At 45.2% G+C, this 20902-nt stretch overlaps 1 protein-coding gene and 1 long non-coding RNA gene across 8 annotated transcripts in view; one reads left to right on the top strand and one right to left on the bottom strand.

The window, feature by feature from the left end:
- Nucleotides 1–208: 208 nt before the first annotated feature.
- On the bottom strand, nt 209–2310 carry LOC133213748 (uncharacterized). 2 transcript variants are annotated; one of them, XR_009725870.1, is made up of 3 exons: nt 2211–2310; nt 728–1602; nt 209–371 (listed from the first exon to the last, which is right to left on the bottom strand). It is a non-coding gene; the product is annotated as an uncharacterized LOC133213748 (long non-coding RNA). The 2 variants fall into 2 exon arrangements; XR_009725869.1 differs by lacking the exon at nt 2211–2310 and having other exon boundaries at nt 728–1769.
- A 430-nt stretch (nt 2311–2740) lies between these two features.
- SERTAD2 (SERTA domain containing 2) overlaps nt 2741–20902 on the top strand; it is a 78870-nt gene continuing 60708 nt past the window's right edge. The window contains exons 1-2 of one of the 6 annotated variants that reach the window (XR_009725868.1): nt 3593–4982; nt 6545–6822. The gene's annotated coding sequence lies outside the window, so the exon portion shown is untranslated. Of the gene's footprint in view, nt 3178–3592; nt 4983–6544; nt 6823–20902 lie in introns of those variants that run through there. The other 5 variants (XM_061356218.1, XM_061356215.1, XM_061356214.1 and 2 more) reach the window with 5 other exon arrangements.

Genomic DNA, 20902 nt, shown 5'->3' with positions numbered 1-20902 from the left:
GGAGATCACTTACAAAAGTCCTTCATTATTCCCAATGATTAGCTGAAATGAATCCCTTATGCCAAGGTAACAGTCTTGGGTTTCAATAGAAACAGTCTGTGGCAAACAAAATGCATGTTCGTATTCATACATTTTAATGCACACTGCCAATCACTCAGAAGAGCAGCAAAATGCAGTATGTGTAAAATAAAAAGCAATAGAAGAACAATAGAGTGGATTTGGTTTATTCTCATCCAAGTGCAGTTAAAGCAGCAGCATTTGCAATAGCAGAGCTCAGCAGATTCCAACAGGAAATATTAGTCAACAAATCTTTAAAGTTTTCTGAACTTGCCAGTCAGGGTGGAGAAGGCTTCAGATACTTCCGAATCAGACTGAGGAAACCAGGAAGATGGGGTAACTAAATGACTTAATTTTCTCAATATTATCTTAGATATGAAGGATTAATGGCTTTATGAAGCTGTTGGGTAATAGTCCCCTGCCCAAGGAATTCTGCATGTAAGAAACTTCCTGAACCCTCCACACAATGAAGGCAGGAGAAACCCCAAGGCATTAAGCCAGGTATCTTTCACAGTGGCTAGGGGTAAAACTGTAACATATTGCAGCTAATTTATTAGCATTCACTGTATGCCAGTGTGAGATGTTCAAAAACAAGAACGAACCCTCTTCTGCCCCCACTCCATCCCTACTAAATCTGTCTACCACCACTTTATGTTTGGGGCTTTTTTACCTTCTTCCTTTTCCTCCTTACATGATAGCCTTGCTGGTCTTACTTTTCTTCCTCTTTCATATTGGAGCCATTTGAGTAGTGCCCACCCTGGCTTTCTTGCAAGATGCTACAGACTATAGGGCAGCTGGCAGGATGATGCCTTACATGCCAAGAGACAACTCTGAAAGGTTTTTTTGGTGTGTGATTTACCATTCCTGCTTCAAATGAGTAACTGAAATCTTCAGCAACCTGGATCTTGATAAAAGCAAGCAGGAAAAAAATTGCAATTAGCCCCATTATTTCTAAAGAGAAACCCAAGAACAAATTATTGCAGGTTGCAGTTTTTCAGCTCTTCAATTACTGCGGATGCCAAACTAAGAAAAATCTGTATTTATAGCACTCTGTCCAGGGAACAAGTTTTTAAAGCAAACAAAACTGTTTATTTTTGGAGCCTGGGAGAATGCCAATGTAGTCCCTTATTCTGATAGCACTGCCTCATTAACTTACACCAGTTTATCAGGTATTTTATGCTTTTACTAGGAAAACAAACTCAAACCCCACAGGTCTTAGTTTGTGTGTAAAGATGAAGAGGTGAAACACTATTTGAGCATCTCATTTCCTTCACTGGCATTAAGTTTTTGGTAAGGCTCCAGTATTTGTTGGAAACACCTAGTGGGCACTACTTCCGCACTCTACCCAAAATAAATTCATCCAATATTAATCATTTGTGAAAACAGCGTTGCTTTTCCACACCACTGATACCGTTCCTGTCAATTGCCCCCAGCAGCACCAAAGCAATTGTGCTTTGTAACGTGGCTGTCAGAGCTATTACTTTTATTCTTTCATTCATCTGGTCAAATTCTGACAACACTCCTGAACCCGAGATGCACTCTGTTCTGTAAAAATGTGTCACAATACAGAAACAAGAGGGGGGAAGGAGGTGGCAATATTCAGACTTTGAGCCACGACACCTGTCAAACACCAGCAAAACCCAACTTCCCGCTTCCAAAGCCAGGGCTGCTCTGCGGAAGCCGAGGCTTTCACAGTGACTTGGCTGCATCCAGACCCCCCTTCCCTGTCCCCTCCTGGCTCTTTACCTCCCACCCGGCACGCGGCCAGCCCTTCCCCGCCCGGTGCCAGCGGGGCCGCCCCGGCTTCCCCTGGAGCAGGCCCCAGCTCCCATCTCCTGCCTCCCGGGGGAAACGACCTTGGCTGCTCCGCGCCGCCTGGGGGCGAGCCCCTCTCCGCCCCGGACATCTCCCGTCTGACCGCCCCGCTCCACAGGCAGCCCATGGGCGAGCCCTTCCCCTCCCCGGGGTCTCGGAGGCGCCGGGCCCACTCTCTCTACCCCGCCTCGCTCGCTGAGGTAACCCTCGCCTCGGTGTCCCCCCTCGCTGAGGTAACTGCCGCCTCGGCCAGCCCGGTGTCCCCCTCGCTGAGGTAACCTCGGCCTCGGCCAGCCCGATGTTCCCCCCCGCCGCTCGCTGAGGTAACCCCCGCCCACATCCTCACACCGGTGCCTCCGGGCCGGCTCCTTGCCCGCGCCCCGCCCCCGGGCCGTGCCGGGCCGCCCGCCCGCCGGCTCCAGTCACGCTCCCTCCCCCGCCCTCCGCTCCCTGCGTGACCATCTCCGGGGAGGGGGTGGGAACAGGCGCTTCTTCCCCCCTCCCTCCCCGTATCCCACACGCTTTTGATTGGCTTGGCCGAGCCGCCCATCAACGCGACCCTCAATGCTGATTGGCCCCAGCGGCAGGCCAGGGCACAGCTCCCGCCCCGTGGGAGTCCCTCCAGCCCTCCCCAGCACTTCGCGGCAGTGTCCTCAGAAGACTCATTGGGCCGAAGGGGCCGCTCCAGCGCTGGCGGCAGATCCGCTCGCCCATTGGCCAGCCACTGTGTCACTCTGCCTAACCGCAGCACTCCATAGGCTGGCGGGGCGCCCGGAGGGCGGGGCTAGGGCGGCCTCCCCCCCCTCCCTCGCCATCCTCCGCGGTCCCGCCCTGTGACTAACTCCCGTGTGTGAGTCACGGCGCGGCCCGTCAGCGCCGTTAAATGCCGTGTGCGGGCGGGCGGCGCTGCCTGGGCTGCCCCGGCCCCCTGCGCGCGGGCGGCCGCCTCCCCCGCCTCCTCCCCCGGTACATGGCTGTCGGGCCGTACTTGTCACGGTGTCACATCCTCCCCACCGGCCGCGGCCCCAACTTCCCCCCTAGCTCGGCTGCCGCCGCCGCCCGGGGCCACCGCAGCGGCATGGGATAGAGCACAGCCGCCTCAGCGCCTGGCCGCCGCCTCCGTCGCGCAGCCCGGCGCCTCGCCGCACGCTCGTTTTAAACTGATTCCCTCCTCTCCGGTTCACATTCCTCACCCGTGCGTTCCCCCACACCCACCTCTGACCCCCGGCAGCCCCCCTGCTCCCCTCACCGCCTCCCTCGACGGTCCTCAACGGCGCTCGCCGAGGAGCCCCCCGGAGCGGGTGAGTGCCGGGCACGGCCTTCCCGGGCTCGCTCCTTTCTGCCTGCTGGGATGGGAGGGAAGCGGGGGTAAGGGGTGGGCGAGGGGCCGGGGCAGCCCCCGGTTGTGCGGGGAGGCGGGCGGGGGGAGCGCGGCCGGGTGTCTCCGCTGGCTGCCAACTGTTTGAAAGTTGGGGGCATTCGCCACAGCGCAGGCTGGCAGTGGCCGCGGAGGCACTTTCCTCCTCGGACTGGGGAAAAAGGGAACATTATATGTATATATATATAAAAACCGGCGTCGTTGCCAACTACAAATGCATGTCATGCTGCCGGTGACACGTTTGTCTGTAATTTCTGTTTTATTCCCCCCACTCCTGCTTGAAACCGCGGTTGAGGCTCTGGCAAAGGTTGATATGAGGGGTAAGGGGCTCCCGAAAGCAGATCCCTCCAGCCCAGGCTCTGGATACTGCCCTAATGGAAACCCAGGGAAACCCACATTTCTTATTTCAGGTGCACCATCCTCCTCCCCACCCTGCCGTGCCTGGATGTTTCGCTGTTACCTGGGCTTGACTTGGCGTGGCAGGAAAATGCGTGTGTTGTAGGGTGAAATCCGCAGTTTTGGTGGCTTGGATTGGTGCGGGGAGAGCTCAGTGTAAAATGGTGATGTCTCTGTTCCATTGCTATCGATTTTTATTTCTTTTTCCCCTCCTTAATGTATTTTTAGCAGCGTGAACGTGGTGTGTGTTCATCGTGTGCCACACGTTTGGAGTAGATAAAATACAGTAGATACATGGAAAACCCCAGCAGCGTTTCCATACGCAGCACGTCTGAAGCCTCAGTACTTTGCCTGGTTTAGTTATTAATATTAATTGCGCGATCTTTTGTAATTCATATCATATGGAAACTAATTGCTGAATTGAAGGCTTACCAAACCTCACAGCGCTCCAAAAACTATCTTTCTCGGTTATCTGAAAAATAAATCTGATGAACTTCTGTTAAGAGGAAAGGCCAACATCGTTCTGAGAATCCTCCGCATAAAGTTTCTTTTTTCAAGGCAAGCACTCTTGTAAAAGAAGTAGTAAATACGGCTTTAGTCAGTGACTACTTAAGTCTAGTCTTAAGTATGCTTAAGATCAGCAAATTTCTAGAGGAAATGAAGCCTTCAACAAATCTTGTCTTCTTTCTATCTGCAAAGAGAGGGAGGGAAGCAAAAAAAATCAGCCCTGAGATTGATACCAAACAGAAAATCAGTCGTTATCCCAAAGAGTAACTTGGCCAATGTAACCTAAAAACTTATTAAATTGTTATTTTGCCTTTTTTTTTTTGGGGGGGGGGAGAAAGATGTCCTTGAGCTGTGGTCTTTTAAATCAATATAAAGTGGGCCTGTTTTCTCCTCTGGTACTAGTTTAGCACCGGTGTAACTTCATTAACTTTAATGGAGTGAATTTGCATTAATGTGAAAAGTAATCAAGAAACCCATGATTTTAGAAGGCCCCTATAGTAGTGACGTGACAAGCCCTGATTCCTTCTCTCATCAGACCCAATTACGCCACCCTTACTCATGCTGAGTGGTACTTTACTGCGCAAGTACTCCCTGCGATGCTTGTATGACTACTTGTGTACAGCAGTACCAGTCCGGGTGAGGTAGAGTGCTGCTTATTTTTTCATAACTCTTTTTTATTTTCCCCCTTCCCTTGAAATAAGAATATATTGGATAACTATTTTTCTTGGGTGGCGAAGGAAACTTCTGAGGACTAAATATAATGCTGCTCTGTTAAGTGACTGTACCAAACCCCTCCCCGTTTAAGGCTTCTGTGCTACCAGTGAAACAGGTAAGTTTTCTGTGTGTTTAGCTTTCCCTTGTTGCTATGGAAAGTAGGAAAAAAATAGTTGAAAAACTCATTCTTGTCCTGAAATTCCTCTGTGCCTGAGGGAATCCATACCTACATGTTGTGTTTGACTTGGAGTTGTTTTGGGTTTTTATTTGCTCCCCTCCTTCTCCAGAACCCCCCAAACAATTCACATTGAATTGTTTAAATGTTTTCTATTGAAATCACTGGCAGCAGGATCAGGCCCTCAGTTGTTTTTCTTTAAAGCAGTTGATAATGGCTTGGATGTGATGTTGTAAAATGATAGTATTACCTGGTGTGTCCACAGCTCAAATCCACTGTCTTATTACAATCTCAGAAGAAAGCTCTGTACTAAGCAGCCTGTAAAGAAAATATGTCTAACAAAGCACAGCTGCCTTCTGCCTTCATGTTCTTATTTATAAATCTCTTGAAAGTTTGCTTGATACTCTTCCAGAACAAGACACAATTCTTTCATGTTTGTTTCATGTTTTCACTTCCTCCTATGACTGTGTTCATAGCTAAGCTTTTGTGTCACTGATTGAGATGTTATTGTAATTAACATTAATTATGAAAACTAAATTGTTTTTAGAGGCTCTCTAAATCCATATTGATACTGTCAACTTGCTTGGTGAACAAAAATCCAGACATTTCACCATTCTCAGACAAAATAGATTAACCAGTTCCAAATTAATACACGCATGGGAAAGCATGGCAAAATGAAGCTGTTTTAGCTCAAATGGTGCATTGACTCTTGATGGAGATGGTGAATACAGTGCAGTTGGATCTGAAACATCAAGGCAGGGTAAATGGGGAGCAAGAAAGAGAATTAGGTACAGCTGTTTGGGGAGGGTGTTTACAGTGCAGAGTTCCACCACATTCTTTCCAGATAGGCAGTACTAGATTAATTGGGCCAGATTCTGCAGTCCCTGATTGAGCAAAACTCTCACTGAAGTATGCCGGAGCTGTCTGCTTGGTTGCAGACTGCTGAATATGGTTGAGAAATGGAGAAAAATACCAGTGTTTGTCATTAATTATTCACGACATTTCAGATTCTAGGCTTGGAGAAGGTATCTTCTTTTAATTTGATTTAAACGGTGTTCCAGGTGTTGGTTTCTTTTTTTAAAGACAAACCTATTGAAATATTTTTGAAATATCCATATTCCCTATAGCAATGGTAACATTTTGTAACTGTTTTATAATGTCAGTTATAGTGACATTCACAAAAGTCTCCATGTCTGATTTGGAATCGCTCCCTTGAAACAATTGTGAGCTGAGAAGGATGTTAGAATGTCTTAATAGAAATTGTAATTGTTGCAATATTTATATGCTATATCATTGTACAGTCTCAGGAAGAAAAAAATAAGGGTGCAGAGAGTTTAAATGAGAATTTGCCGTCACGATACTGAATCCAAAAATAGATGCAGACTAGCAGATTATTCCCTGTCTTAAAAACGAAGTGTCTCTAATTTCCCATTTAAATAAGCAAAATTTGGTTTGCAGTTTGCTTTGGGTAATGAAAGGGGGTTTTTTGTTTCTGCTTTCAGTGCAGTGGTCCTCTGGAAAGTTAGAAACAGTGCCCTGGGGCTCAGCGGAGTGGAGGGTGTATAATTATACGGAAGGCTCAGTAGCATCAGTGAATTAGCATTAGCAGCTGAGTGAGTTTGTTAAGCTGTAGAGATGGTATTATGGAAATCAATAAAATGCTGATTTCTTATTGCAGATTCCATGTTAAAAGGAAAAGATGCTATTTGTTTGTCTGCTTTTCATGTAGGCTTGCCAAACCATTAGTTGATTTGGAAAGGCAGGTTTTTCAGTTCAGACAGTAAGTATCAGGGGTTTTTTTTTAACTCTTTTAAATCCTTATTTATTAGATTGTCTTCCAGAAATCACACTAACATCCTGGCCTGCAAGTGGCTTCAACTGTCTGTTTGTCAGTGAAGTGAAGGTCACTTATTTTTTCTTATGACATGCTGGTGTGGCAATTGTTGTAGCCCTAATGCTGTATGTTCCTGACATCCCTGCTTCTGCTTTAAATTAGATTATCTCAAGTGTTTGGAGGGTTCTGATGAGATGCATTGAAATCCACGGTAAAAAAAAATGAAAGAGAAATAGTGACCTTAAGTGTTTTCAGAGATGTGAGTCAGGAGGGCTGATATTAATCACTGTAAGATCTGTAATATCCATTGGCCTTTATTTCTTTGTCTCAAAGCTTCTCCTGCTTTTATAACAGAAAGACAAGTAACCAGATCATTCATCACATTAAGTGCCTACAGAGAAATGACAGATCGACAGCCTTATGTTGGGTACTGTGTAACATGTATGATGCATTAAGTTCTGATCATCTATATAAAACATTTTAATTGGGAGGAACAGTAAATGGGAATGTCTGTTATCTAACCTAAGGACTTTGTGTTGTCTTCTTCCTCTCTAAACTTCATAATAAAATTCTTTTGTGTTAATACATCTGTATGCTACGACCCTTGATAAAATACTCTGAAACATTTTATTCAAGGCAAGATACACTAAGAGCTTTGGGGAAACCTGGGAAACCTGTCTGCCTTAGTGGTGGGCAGCATAACTAATGGCAGTCCAGTGGACTTTATGGAACTAGGAGGGTCCAACTCAGCAGCTTCTCCAGGGACGCTGCAGCGAGCATCTGTTTTGTGACATGTGAGCAGCGTATGTACAGAGTGCAGATACAGTGAGGCGTGTGGAGCATGTTCTTGTATTAATAGAAGCAGTTCAGAATGCTGGATTTATGATGCAAGCAACAGTAAAGGTCAGCAACTTGGAAAATTAATAATATGGCTCGTGTTGACATTTCAGAGGGAATTCTGATGGGGGCGTGGCTCCAGCGAATGTAAACTCGCGGCTCCAGCGAATGTAAACTCGCCGCTCCGGCCCCACAGATAAAATGGACAGCCTCCCTCTTATCTCTTCGGTAACCCAAACCTTTTTTACTGAGACACTGGCAAAGTTATGTATATGTTTTCCTTATGCCTTGTTGTTTCTGTTAATCTCTAATGAAATAGAGCTAGTGAAGGCCAGTGCCTAAGCTTTTAGTGCTCAGCTACAGCTTAGAAATGACATTCCACTTTCTAATGATTATGAGCAGGTGAAGTCACAGGAAGGGTGGGGGAGTTGGAGAGACAGCATGCAAGTGAACTCCTGATTCTCTAAAATACTTGCCTTTAGTTGTAGTGATCCACAGTGCTTCCTATCTCAGCATTGCCATGGGTGTCCAGTTAAGGACACAGGGGGAATGGGAGTGGGGCAGAGGGAAGAAAAAGAGGGGATGAAGAGATCTCAGCTGAACACAAACCCCTTTTAGCTCCTGTTGTGTGAAACAGGGAGGAACCCAAGAAATGATGAGGATAAAGTGTTTCATAACTGCAAAATTACAGCAGTAATGGTGACTCTGAAAAAAACAGCTTCTAGGTAGAGAAGGTGTTGTAGTCACTTTGTCCTTTCCTAAGCTGTTACTGATGTGGTTAAAGCATTAGTTCTGAGAACAAGTGTGTTGAGAGCTTGATTTCTTCCTCTTCAAGATTTAAAAGCCTATATTCATATCTTTGCTGTGGGGCAAAATAAAATACTGCTGTTTGATTATCCAAATTCAACATTTTCATTTTAAAAAAGAAAACAACCAACAAAACAACCAAAACAAAATGCACCCTGGTTTTTGTTGAAATGATGTCATTCAACAGATACTCCTGTGGATGCCTTTGTCACTCTTGGTTATCCTTTTTGGTTCTCTTTTTTCTAATAATCTTTTAATCATCTGTTTTCCTTCTTTCTGTCCCGCTGAATTCCTTTTCTGTTAGTTTTGATTCTCTCCACTTCTTTCCAGCCAATTTTCTCCCCGTTTATTGTTCTTTCTAGTTTTAATCAACTACCAGTGTTGCTGCTTGCTTATAGAATCACATTAACAGCTCCAAATAACACTTCTCTATGCAGGGTACAAATAAATAGCAACTGATCATTCCTTAAAAAGCTACAGTGGGAATGTGAAATCTGGGGGATCCAGCTCCTTATTTTTGTGGCCCACACTTCTTGGTTTTGATATGGCGAGTGGTTGTGCTGCTGTCATGCAGTGCTAAGGCACATGTTGAGGTATGAGATGCCAGTAATATTTAGTGTTCTTTGCCCTTGGCAAAGAAAAGGTTCACCATTGCTGACCCATAGTCCAGAAGGAAAATGTGAAGGGAGAGCCTGTTGGAGGTGTGACAGGAGTTGGAGCAGTCATCCTGAAGGAGTCAGGACCACAGCCATAAATAATACCCAGGTGTCATCAGCTTCAGGCACGTGCCCTGTGCTGTAGCAAAGCAGGAGGTTTGCTGATTCTATGCTCTGCGGAGCTCGGTTTTATATATATATGTGTATATATATATATATATGTGTGTGTGTGTGTATATATATATGTTCTTCTTGGGTTTTTTTTGTGTGTCTTCTCTGTTTTAGTCTTATCTTCAGTATGTCATGGCTACTAGTGACTTCTCAGACTGCATCGCAGGGATGTAATAAAGACTTACTGGGTTTTCCCTCATGCTGTGCTGGATGTTTGGCTGTTGCCAAAGAAATTAAGGTCAGAATCAGGGCTTCTTGAGTACCATGCACCCAAAAAGTACGTCTGTATGTGCTGAAGGTACCAAAATACTCTTAACAAAAAAAAAAACCATAGGATTTGTGGTGTTAAAAAAGCTAACATTTGGTTTGTGATGCAGTGTGGGAACTAAGGTATAAAATGAGATGGGTTTTCTGTGGTGATGTAAAGATAAAAGGTGCAGCCTTTTTAATAGAACTTTCAAACTATTAAACGTTTTTAAAGGAATAAACACAAATTCTTTGCTGAACCGGGTAATTTGAAGGTTCTGAAGGTGAGCAGCCCTCCTTCCTGTGAGAATGAACATACGTGATAGTAAAGTTCCTGAACAGAGCTGAAGTCTCTAGGCCTTGTGGTGGTGATTGTTGCCTGATAGAAAGTGGAAGAAGTAGCAGCCAGATATGCAGTGGGAAAATGCCCAGGAACAGGGCATCCTTCCAGCATTCAGACAATCCAAAGAGGCTGATTTATTCCCTCTTTTCAGATATTTCAGTGCAAATTCTAGGGAAAGGCAGTGTCTGTCTTTTCACGTTGGCAGATTTTTGTGGCATTCCCACCTCAGAAAGTCCAAAAGGGGCAGGGAATAAAATTAAAACCCCTTAGGTATAGTCTTGTACTCTCCCCTCTGCCATGTTCAAAATGAGATACTCTTCCCTTGTTCAGAATAAAAGCTGTGATAATCCATTTCCTTTGCTGTGATAATCCATTGCCCGAATGTCCTGGTGGCGTAATTTGATTGTGGTGCTTGGACAGCTATCCTATCACTCCTATAAAACAACAGTGTTTGAAATGTTTTAATCCAAGAAATCCAGAGTTAAAATGCTAACAGCAGTGACTAATTGCATGCTAGTGAGTATTACTATATCTTCCTGATTTATGTCCCTCATTGGCCAAGACAGGCTTGCAGATGAGCTCTTAACGTATTATTTAACAAGATGGTAGTGCTCTGTGTTTAAATTGCTTGTTGTTGTGGGCTCTGCTTATTCTCCTTCCTCACTGTGGGGATCAGATCTTCTTACTAGTTTTATGGGAAAGCCGTAGCTCCTTCTGGAGCTGTTAGAGGATGAGTGGACATCATAGGGCTTCTTTCAAGAGCTAAAGAAGTAGCCTGTGCTGCCCAAAAAAGCTGAAAAACCTTATTATCTCTGGGGCTTTTCTGTGGTTTCATTTTTCCTTTTATCTTTCCCTTTCTTCCCTGCTTGAACCCTGTTTCTGAAGGAGCTGGAGCAATAGCACAGCCTATCTTACATCTTTCCATTCGGAAGAAGGTTAAGGTGGGAAAGAAGGTCTGCATTGGACTGCAGATGTTTTCTCTCACCCTTTCGTCACCCCCAAGTCTCACTTCTTCAACCTGAAAAACAGCGGAGGGAAAATTCCCACTTGAACACTTTTTCCTGTCTTTTATGAGGGATTAAGGAAAAATCCCTCTTCTACAAAGAGAAGAGTACTGCACGTGAATGCATCTAGCATCCTTTAGGAAAGGGTCACCACCATGAGGCTGCTGCTAGGAAGGGTTGCCAAATCCCCATAGACTTTGCACCAGGCTGTTGTGAAAGCCCTATAAAATGAAGTTGTTGCATAGCCAGTGTGTGCATGCGTATTTCCGAAGGCTGCGCTGGATTTCTGCCATGCCACAAAACCCATTAGAATAATTTATAATAAAAAGTGGGGCATGGATTTCAGAAATGGATAATGTGCTGGGGGAAGGAGGAAGTGGGTGCCAGAGAAGGCAAATCTGAAGGTTTTCCTGGTCAGTGGATGTACCCCAAAGTGCAGATTTTCTGTTGCTGTAGGGGAAGAAGCTGCTGGCCTCACTTTTGTTGTCAGAGATGACTGCTGTATGCTTGGCCTAATATACATATTGCATGCTTATGCATTGCTGTTTGTTGGTTTACTTGCAGTAGGACTCGGGATACTTCAGGTTCTTATGGATAATCTCTGCTCCAAGGACTTCACAAATATGAGAGAGGCCGGAGGAAAGTAAATAGGTGGGAATTTACAGGTTAGTACTGAGATACAGAATGACATACATGGGATGCAGGGCCCTTGAGAGGAGTGTGAGTGTGTGGCAAAGGTTCTGTGCGGGTGAGGTGGGGAGGAGGATACCTGAAGTGGCCTCCAAGAAGAAAATGGGCATCATGCAGGCAAGTTCTCTGACTGCTGAGCCTTCCATCCATTCTGCATTTATCAGCCATCTAGGCCTAATAAATGTGTGAGTTTTGGTCCCTGGTGTGTCTGGAAAGAAAAGAGAGCCTTTGCTTTGCTTCTGCATTACAAGTCAGTCCTTGGTCAGTTTAGAGCTCTCGACACCTGATCCACCTCTTGGGCGCCTTCCCCTGTATTTGTCATTGTGTGATGTGACAGCTGTGTAAGTGGAGTTATTCTGTCATGTTCTGTGCAGAGAAATGCTGTGGAAATGGGAAAGCAGGGGAATGAGGCATGTGAGGTGTGTGCATGCAACATGACGCTTGACAAGGCCAGGGAGAAGTACCATTGGGGTTTTGCATGTACATTCCTTGGGGCATAAAGTGTCATCATCTTCAATTCAGTTTTTGCTGCAATGAAGGCCCCTGATCATGTCTGTAACACAAAACAGAAAACAGAAAGAAAATGTTTTCAGCCATCATCCTAGCATTGCTTATGTGTGTATGATTCATTCCTCCTCCATCTGGAAGGATGAAACGCAGAGATCTTTTCTGTGGAGGTATCTAACATACATCCTCATTGCAGACAGCAGTTGGCATGACAAAAGGGTTACAGCTAGTGGCTGGCACTTTAACCATCCAGCTTGCCACTGGAAAAATAATGCTTTTGCAGTGTGCTGCTTCTTCAGGCACCAGTGTGTGCAGCCGGTCCTCAGGACATGCAAGCAGAGCAGTTGCATGTTGTTCGTTCTCGTTTGTGGTGCCTCCTTGGTGGCCCAAGCACTGGGAAGTGGGAGTAACAGCACTAAACTGGTTTTCTGTATTAGAGTGTGACATGGTATGGGTGGAAGCAGTAGGGTATTCGTGGAATATCCCCAGGTGTGGGAAGAGGAGCAGCAAGGCATCTTGCGCGGCCAGTGAACACCAAGTGTGGGTGAAGACCTTGTTTTGCTTCTAACCTTGTATGCTTTGCAAAGGACAAGGCAGCCTTTAGTAGTATTGAATGCACAGGAAAAAAGGTCTGTTTTTGAAATGTCATACATTGTTCACATAAACTGAGTACCTTGTGTATATTCTGCCCTTCACTTGATTTGCAAGAAGACTGAGGCCCTGCCTCAACTAACCTAGTCCCAGGTGTTCCTGTGATGTCAAGAAAGAATTTTGTGTTAATTTCCCATCTTTTCATGGAGGAATGTTTAATGTGGTATCAGAATGGGCAGTAGGAAGAAAGGGCCCCTTACTCTCAGTACTCTGTTTTAGCAAATCTGCTAATCTTTGTTGCTGAGCGTGACTGAAAATGTCCTCATCTTGCAGCAGTGACCAGCTCAATGTGCAGTTCAAACCTAATTGTAGAAGCTGGATGTTCTTCTGAAGCTCCTTGGGGCACTCTTGAAACCCACCAGACACATGCCCATGGGATTGCATGTGTCTTTGCTGCTTCCTTCTTAAGCACAGTTGGAGATGAGGTAGAGGAGAGTTGAGGATGTGCTGCCAGCCCTCAGGGTCTTTGGTGCATTTAATGAGCTGGTGTTTGGGCCAGTTGTTCTCAGAGCTGGGACCAGTGGCTCTCTCTGGGGGGTGCTGAGTGAACAGGAAGCCTCTCTGCTCCCCGTTCCTGCTCTCCATTTTAACCAGGGTCTGTTCTGCGAAGCAGGCTTACTTCTGCAGGAACAAAAGTCATCTCTCCATCTCACACAGGGTAGTCTGGAAGTTAAGGGCACTGCTCCTGCAAGACCTCAGCCTTTATTGGGATGGGAATGGAAAGGGGGGGGAAAGTCAGTCTACCTCAACTTGGGGTAGCTAGGTCCTACTCTGCTGCATGGAGGTTACAGGCTTGGGGCCACTTATGCTAGTGCCTTGTGTATGAAGTGAGGAACTTCGGCTTTTTGAAGGACAGGTTCCTGTCTTTGTGAATGGATGGAGGCACATCCTTTCTGCTGCTTTGTGATGCTTCAGTTTAAGATGCAGCCCTGTTCTTAGCATCTTTTGTTGGATGACTGTGCAACCAGCAACTTTGTGAGCTCAGGGGTGTGAAGTACTGGCCTGTTCCCTAGTATGTTTTGGGTCTGGGGGAGAAGAGGATGGCCAATGGCGTTTGTAGGCTTTCAGCAGCAGAGTTCCTGTTCTGAGGTGGGAATACATGTGCCCCTTTCCTTTGGAGCTGCTGTGACTGGAGGCAGGGACTGTGAAACCCTCCTGTGCTGCTGAAGCTGGACAGGTACAGTCACAGACTCTGTCCGTCTGCTTCCTCCCAGAGTGCTTTTAGGAGGACACTTTGGAGCTGTGATGTGAAAGTATGCCATAGAAAGACAGTGCTCTGGGGAGTGAAATCCTTCTGCATATTAGGGCTCAGTGCTGGACTTTGTATTTGGGGAGAGCTTTTCTTCTACTGTGTCTTAAGCTTCTGCTTTTGTCTTTCCTCTGATCTGTTATAGTCTGGAGAAGACCCTTCAGGCAGGGGTGCTTTGTTACTTTCTTTAGCTTCATGATTGCTGTTTATACTGTAGTATAATAAACACAATTGGCATTTCTGGCTTATTTCAGGGTGTGTGCTTGTGTGTGGAAAAGATCTGGATATGTTAATTCTGCCATCTTTCTTACCTGTGCCTGGGATACTTCTGCTTATGATCTTTCCAGATATGAAACAGCTATGGTAATAACAATCTTGATGCTCTTGGAAGCATTTCAATAGCTTGAGTTTGATAAGTAACACAGTTGCAGTAGGGGTGAGGGGTGATATGTAGTCTCTTGCTTTGAAAACTGGCATCTGGATGCTGCAGAGCATGGTCAGCATGCAGAGGTTGTTCCACTGCAAGCTTCACCTGCAGTGTCCAGTTGCAACATATGCTCCATGTATATAAATTCAGCTCTTATTTATTTTGTGTGACAGGTCAGAGTTCAAAGTCTGGGGACCCCTGAGGCAGAAGAACTGCATTGCTGTTTGTCTGTGTATGCTCAGCAGGTATATTTTCTGCTGTAATGCGTTCAATATCTTCCAGTCTGAGTAAGCTGTGGGTATTTCCACTTGCTGAGAGGCTGAAGGCTAGGTTCTCATGACCTAAATTCCACCTAATGCTCTGTGCTTGAAGGCCAGGAGTCAGCTGGAAGGAAACAAAAGATGTGGGGACTTAGGTGCAATTTAGAGCATGTGAATCTGGCTCGTCCTCTCCTGTGATACCAGTGTGCCATAAGCATCAAATGTAGGAAGCTAATAGTGAATGGTCCAGGCCAGTGGCAGTATTTTCACTTCCCAGAGTGTTCCTAGACATACTGAACTGGACTTGCCACCTCTAACCCAGGTCCAGTTTGAATTCTCAAGTTGATCCCATCAGTGTTAGGTAAGCAAAGAACCTGATGCAAGCTGCTTATTCCTGGAAAGTTCCTGATACCTCGCAGCATTTACCTTCAGGAGGGTAACCAGAGGGGTGGGGGAAAGGCCTGGAGCTATGATAGTGCATGTGGTGTTTTCTGGCTTTGGGTTGTTTTCCTTGCTGTTTTTATGGGTTCTTTTGTTTTTTCCCTTTTTAAAGTCTGAATGCTTGCATGCACCTGTGGCCTGGAAGGACTAGGCTATGTTCTGTTACCTGTCAGCACCAGAGAGATGTGATGTTGAATGAGGAAGATGCTTGGGCTCTCAGACATGGGGTGCTGGGGGTGCTTTGCAGCATTCCCAGTGTGTTTGTCTGTGGGGGAACTGAGCCCTCCCAGGCTTGCTTGTGGCCATAAAGAGTGTGATCTCTCACTGCGCTGGCCCTGGTAATCTCTGACTATCAATCATCCTCTTCTCTTTTGGAAGAACTTTGACTTAATAATAATGAGAGATGCATCAGCTTGAGTAATTTCTGTTTGAAGATTTTAAGCTCTGTGAATACTGAAGAATATAGCTTCCTAAGCTTTAGAACAGTTCTGTCTGTAATACAGTGCTGTTTCTTGGAATGATTTGTTTCAACTATAGGCCCAGTTTAAATAGAGCTTTTTAAGTATATGTTGCTTTTCCTCATACATCAAAAAGTGAAGTTCAGTGAATAATGAGTTACCATGGGGCATCACAAGGAGATAAGAACTCATCATAGCTTTGCAATAGTTGGCAATGTCATTAAAGGAAAAAAAACTTTTTGTCTATAAAGCTTAATTGGAAAAGCCAGAAATCTTGAGTGGAGCTTTTAGCATGCTGACCAACTGGAATATTATTGTGATAAAGAGCAGATTTCTGTGTGCAGAGGGTGTCTAAGGTTTTGACTGCTGCATGAGCAACACGGTTATGATATATTTTCCTATGTGTGCCTTTTATGTAGATAAGTGACAGTACCTGATTTCTGGTCCTGCAGGGGAAATGTAATACCCTGTTAGTGAACAGCTTTCCAAGATGCAGCAGTTGTCATTAAAACTCAGCAGTGGACAATGGAGCTGTATTTGGCAGGTGTGGACTTTCTTTTTTTAACTTAATGGCAATGACTTGCAGTTATGTCATGCTGTAGTTTTAAACTGTGCAAGGCGGTCTGACTCGTTTATGTTCTCACTCAGGCTTTTAATGTGCACACACAAGAAACTGGTTTCTGGAATTGCTTATCCTACGGGTTGGAGGTAAGGATGACCAGCGCTGGTGTACAGGGGTATCAGACACTGAGTTTTGTAACAAAGCTACTACTCTTGAATTTCCCCATCTGCAGAATATGGGTCCATCCTACAGTTTATAGAGAATTTTAAGAGAAGTGATGTGCAAGATCCATGCCACTTTTCTTCCCTTTGTAGTACTTACTTTAACTTATTGCTTCCAGTACGTAGAATCATTGTACTGCTGCTGTGGTCTCGGTGATAGTTAGCAGGACACCACGAGCTGCCCATCTGCAGCTGCTCTGTTGGAAAGGTCTGATCTGCAGGAGCCCTTGTTTGCTCTTAAGGATGAAATGCAATTGAGCATCTGGTGAAGCCTGCTCTATGGTAGAAATTAACTATAAATACGTACCTGGGGCTTTTTAAATCATTAGGCTTAAATTGATTATTTTTGACCAGTTGTAAGACTCCTAAAACCTGCATTTTCTCCTTCCATAAGAAAAATATCAGTTTGGTGGGCAAATGATATGGTGGCAATAATAATGCGTAAGGAGCAGTGTGAGGAAAAACACAACTTCCTGCCCTGTGTTGTTTCTCATCTTGGTTTTTGTTTTGTTTTTTTAACTTCCTTATTATGTGGAGTTGGGAGAATGAGCTGGTAGGATATGAGTGTTGCCATCCCATAATAAGAGTTGTGGTCATGGGTGCCATGCAAGCATGAAGCTTCAAGAGATGGTGATGTGTTTTGAGGACAGACCAGGAATAATTCAGGCCTGCATATGGCTTTCTCAGGTAGAAGGTAAGCTAAGGGAATGTCTACAGAACTACTGCCCAAAGCTGGAATTGTGCTCCCTGTTCCAGTTAAACCAATACATAAACAAACCAGTTCACTTGATGTTCCCATTAATTTGGACTGCTTACCATTCCAGTTTTTCCAGCTTGTGATTTGAGCAGAATGAGACAGTAGGAAAAATGACAGTCTGGAACTGGCTTGACTTGTCTGTGTCTCTCCCCAGAAAGCCAGTTTCTTTTCTACCATCAAAATAGGGAATGGCTCCGCAGCTATTGTTCAGGACACCTGAGACTCCACAGCAAAATCATCTGCCACTGCCTAGAAAAGGGACAGCAAACGGTGCTTTGCCAGCTCCTTCTGTGCCTCTCTACCTACTAGGGCTTTTCTCCATCGTACAAATGGCATAGCAGCTGTGGCTTGAAAATCACTGGGGCTTTCCCCTCACTCTGGGGTATTTGACTGCATCCAGCCCTGGCACCTTCACAGGCACAGGCAGCAGAAGTTGTGTGTGGCCAGTGTCATGTCTGTGCGCAGAGCTGATGCTTCTGACAGCCGTGCTCTGCTTGTGCGTCCTTCTAACATGACCACAGTGCACAGAGGCGGCTGGTCCTTGGAAAGACAAGTTGTGCTGTTCTTCTGACTCGAGGCCTTGAGCCTGCAACAACCTGGAGCTTTTTGTCCCTGAAGATAGGGAGTAGCCCAAATAAAAGCCTTTCTTGAGCCTCTTGTCCCTGAAGATAGGGAGTAGCACAAGTAAAAGCCTTTCTTTTTATCAGAGAACCAAACTCTTGGGTTACTGAGGGATCTTTGGGACTGGTTGGAGTGGGTTTTCCCACTGTGTATGGGGGGGGGGTGGGCATGGTATAGGGAGAAGGAGACTGGGTGCTAGGTACAGCGTTTAATTTGATTGTGTAACTCACCACAGCACATTCGTGACGTGTTTCTGACTTAGACAAGAACCACTGAAGGTGCAGAGCTCCTCCATGTCCTCCCCCTTCCAGGAAGTCCTGACAAGCTTCTGGCTTAGCAGTCAGTAAGTCCACAGGGCCCCTTGGTGCTTTGCCTGTGCAAAAACAAGTTGGCAGTGGGAGTCATTTTGTTGCTTGTGTTGCTGACTGTGATAAAAAAAAGTCTGCTTTCTTGACCTGGAATGATGCCGAGGCAGCGTGCAGGCTGGAGAATGCAGCCAGTGGTCTTCCCCTCGTGCCTTGGGTCTTTTCAAAGAGTTTTCTGTAGTATCAAAGTAGACCCTAACCTTCCATGGGATCCGCTGGTTGAATTCAGAGGTCGGTAGCTGAGATCTGACGTCTGCCTTCTCCTCAGGCTCACTTGGCTGGCAATTTTTATATAGCCCTGCGTGGAGCACTAGTATAGACTTTGATGTACTGTATTCTCACCCAGCGCTGAGGGCTCCATGCTTTTGTATGCTGTTTGTGTATCAGTGGATACAGCTGGTATGCTCACCTACCAAAAGTGTTTGTTTTGTTCCCTTGATATTGCTAGAAGCCATTCTCAAGTGTGTTCTGACAGACAAAATAAAACAAAACCTGTGAATCTCAAACTTGGAATCTCGAAGAGGACCGAGTGGGGAAACTGCATCTTTGGCAGCATCAAGGCCCCCTGACAAACAAGATCACAGCAGTGATCTGTGTCTCTTGAGACTTTGGAGATCAGGAGCTGGATTTCTCATACTGAAGTTTGCCAGCCTCTTAGCAAAAGAAAGGGAGGGGGCTTGGAAAGAAAGAAATAGTTTGTGTCACTGAAAGAAGTAAAAGGGATATGCTGAAAACCTGTAACTGAATTGGCTTGAGTTTATGATCAAAGCTCTTGTGGTAATTGGCTGTGATCTCTGACGTTCACACATTGTACAAGGGTGGGTTTTCGTTTGCTGCTGGCTTGCCTCCTTTCTCCTTGGCACAGAGAGGAGGGACTAGCATGTCAGGTGTCAAGAGGCAGGAAACAATCCCCTATGTGCACCTAAAGGACTGACATTCAGGGGCTGGAGCTGGGAATAAACTGTGTCCTAGAGCAGCAAAACACTGAGTAAATGACGCTAGAGTTGTTTGGTGTGCAGAACAGTGCCTGGCAGAGGAGATGCTGGCTGCAGCACTGCACATCCTCCTGGCCTCAGTGGAGTTGTGTTTGGGGAATTGGAGAGGCTGAAATCCTCTGTGTTGGTTCTGAATCCAGCATATGTGATAATCTGTAGGCTCCAGTGGGAGAAATCGAGAGGATTACAAACTCCCAGAAGGTTGTTTGAATGCTGTATGTACTTGGATGAGGAATACCACGTAGGAAAGGAGTATCCTTCCTTCTTCAGAAGGAACTAAAGATCAGCTGAGACAGTTTGCTCGAGCATTATTACATACTAGCATAAAACTCAGCCATGAGATTTTTATTTTTGAATAGTTAGCAGATTAGGGAGTAGTGATAGAAGTGATTAGAGCCATGATTAACTGTGGTGCTTTTGATTTTTGTGGCTGAACCAAAAATGTGGGTTTGTTTGAACTCAAAAGATGAAAATCTTTTGCTAACATGAAAAATTAAGATTTTGGGTAATCTTAAACCGAAGTATTTTGGATTGTCTGAACTCCTTTAGGTTAAAGAGTGATTGAAAACAGTTTTCTAGTTTTAGAGAAATAGGAATCTAAAGGGATGCTCATTGAATTAAAATTTATTTCAGTCCTCCTGAATCCACATTTTGCTGAACATAAATGACATGGGACAGATTCACCTGCAGAGGGAAAGGGAGCTGTAGTTGCCCCAGCTGCTCATTAACACTCGCAGTCTCTCCTGTATGATGCAAGTGTAATAGCAACTGTTCACCTCCCTTATTCAGAACATCACTGTGCCCTTGAAATAGTTCTCCAGACCAAAAAACTTCCCACCATCTGTAACAGATGAAACTGGAAGTCAGTCACAGTGAGAAATAGAGCTGAGTTTTTTTCCAAAGAGCAATGTGCATGTGGAAGGCAAGAGAAAACGATTCCCTAATGAAAAAGCAATAAAAGAGCTAAACAAAGGTCAAACCGTGTAGACCAGATGCAGACAGAGGCTGAACCTATTTGCAGTACATACGGAGAGTGCAGTATAAAACTGCAGTATAAAAAGGTGGCCAACCCAGGGAACATTAGCATGCATAGATAACACACATATATGTAGATAATATATGCAATGATACATTCTGAAAGCCTGTCATCAGAACAAATTGCAAAGCACAGAATGCATGCAGGAGTTCAAAAGGACATAGCTGGAGAACATAATACCAAGATCACCACAGAAACAGTGATCCTGGGGGTTACTTTGTTTGAAGCAACCCTTTAAAGCTCTACAATGCATTGGCAAGCAATTTCACAGAAAATGAATTTCCAGATAGGTGCTGGAGCTGGGTGCGGGGAAATTTCAGGCAAACGAATGCAGAAAGGATTGGTGCCGGCCTTATAGAAGTGAAAAAATAAGCCCCCTCAGGTTCACCTCCTGGGCACAAGATCAGCCCATGTGTCAAAGCCTGTGTTGGCATGTCTGTAGTTCAGTACCGTGCAGTAGTGCTTTGCTATGGAATAGAAAGTCTCATAAGCCTGATTGGAAACGCCCTGCAAATGCAGTTGTACACATGTATGTGCTGAGCAGTGTTCTTAAACAATACAAGAAGCATTTCAAGGAAGAGTGTATTAAAGAAGTTGTGTTGAGATACTGGTACAGGTCCATGCATCCCAGTAGTGTGTATGACGCGTGCTGTGTCCCCTTGGCCCTGAGACATGAAACAAAAGGTGAAAGTGTTAAAAATTCTTGATTCAATGTAGTTATC

This window comes from Neopsephotus bourkii, unplaced genomic scaffold (assembly GCF_033783945.1).
Source record: "Neopsephotus bourkii isolate Nb327-2 ecotype Australia unplaced genomic scaffold, CSIRO-AGI_Nbou_v1 NB_845, whole genome shotgun sequence".
Classification (NCBI taxonomy): Eukaryota; Metazoa; Chordata; class Aves; order Psittaciformes; family Psittacidae; genus Neopsephotus; species Neopsephotus bourkii.
This window is presented reverse-complemented; position numbering and strand designations above follow the sequence as displayed.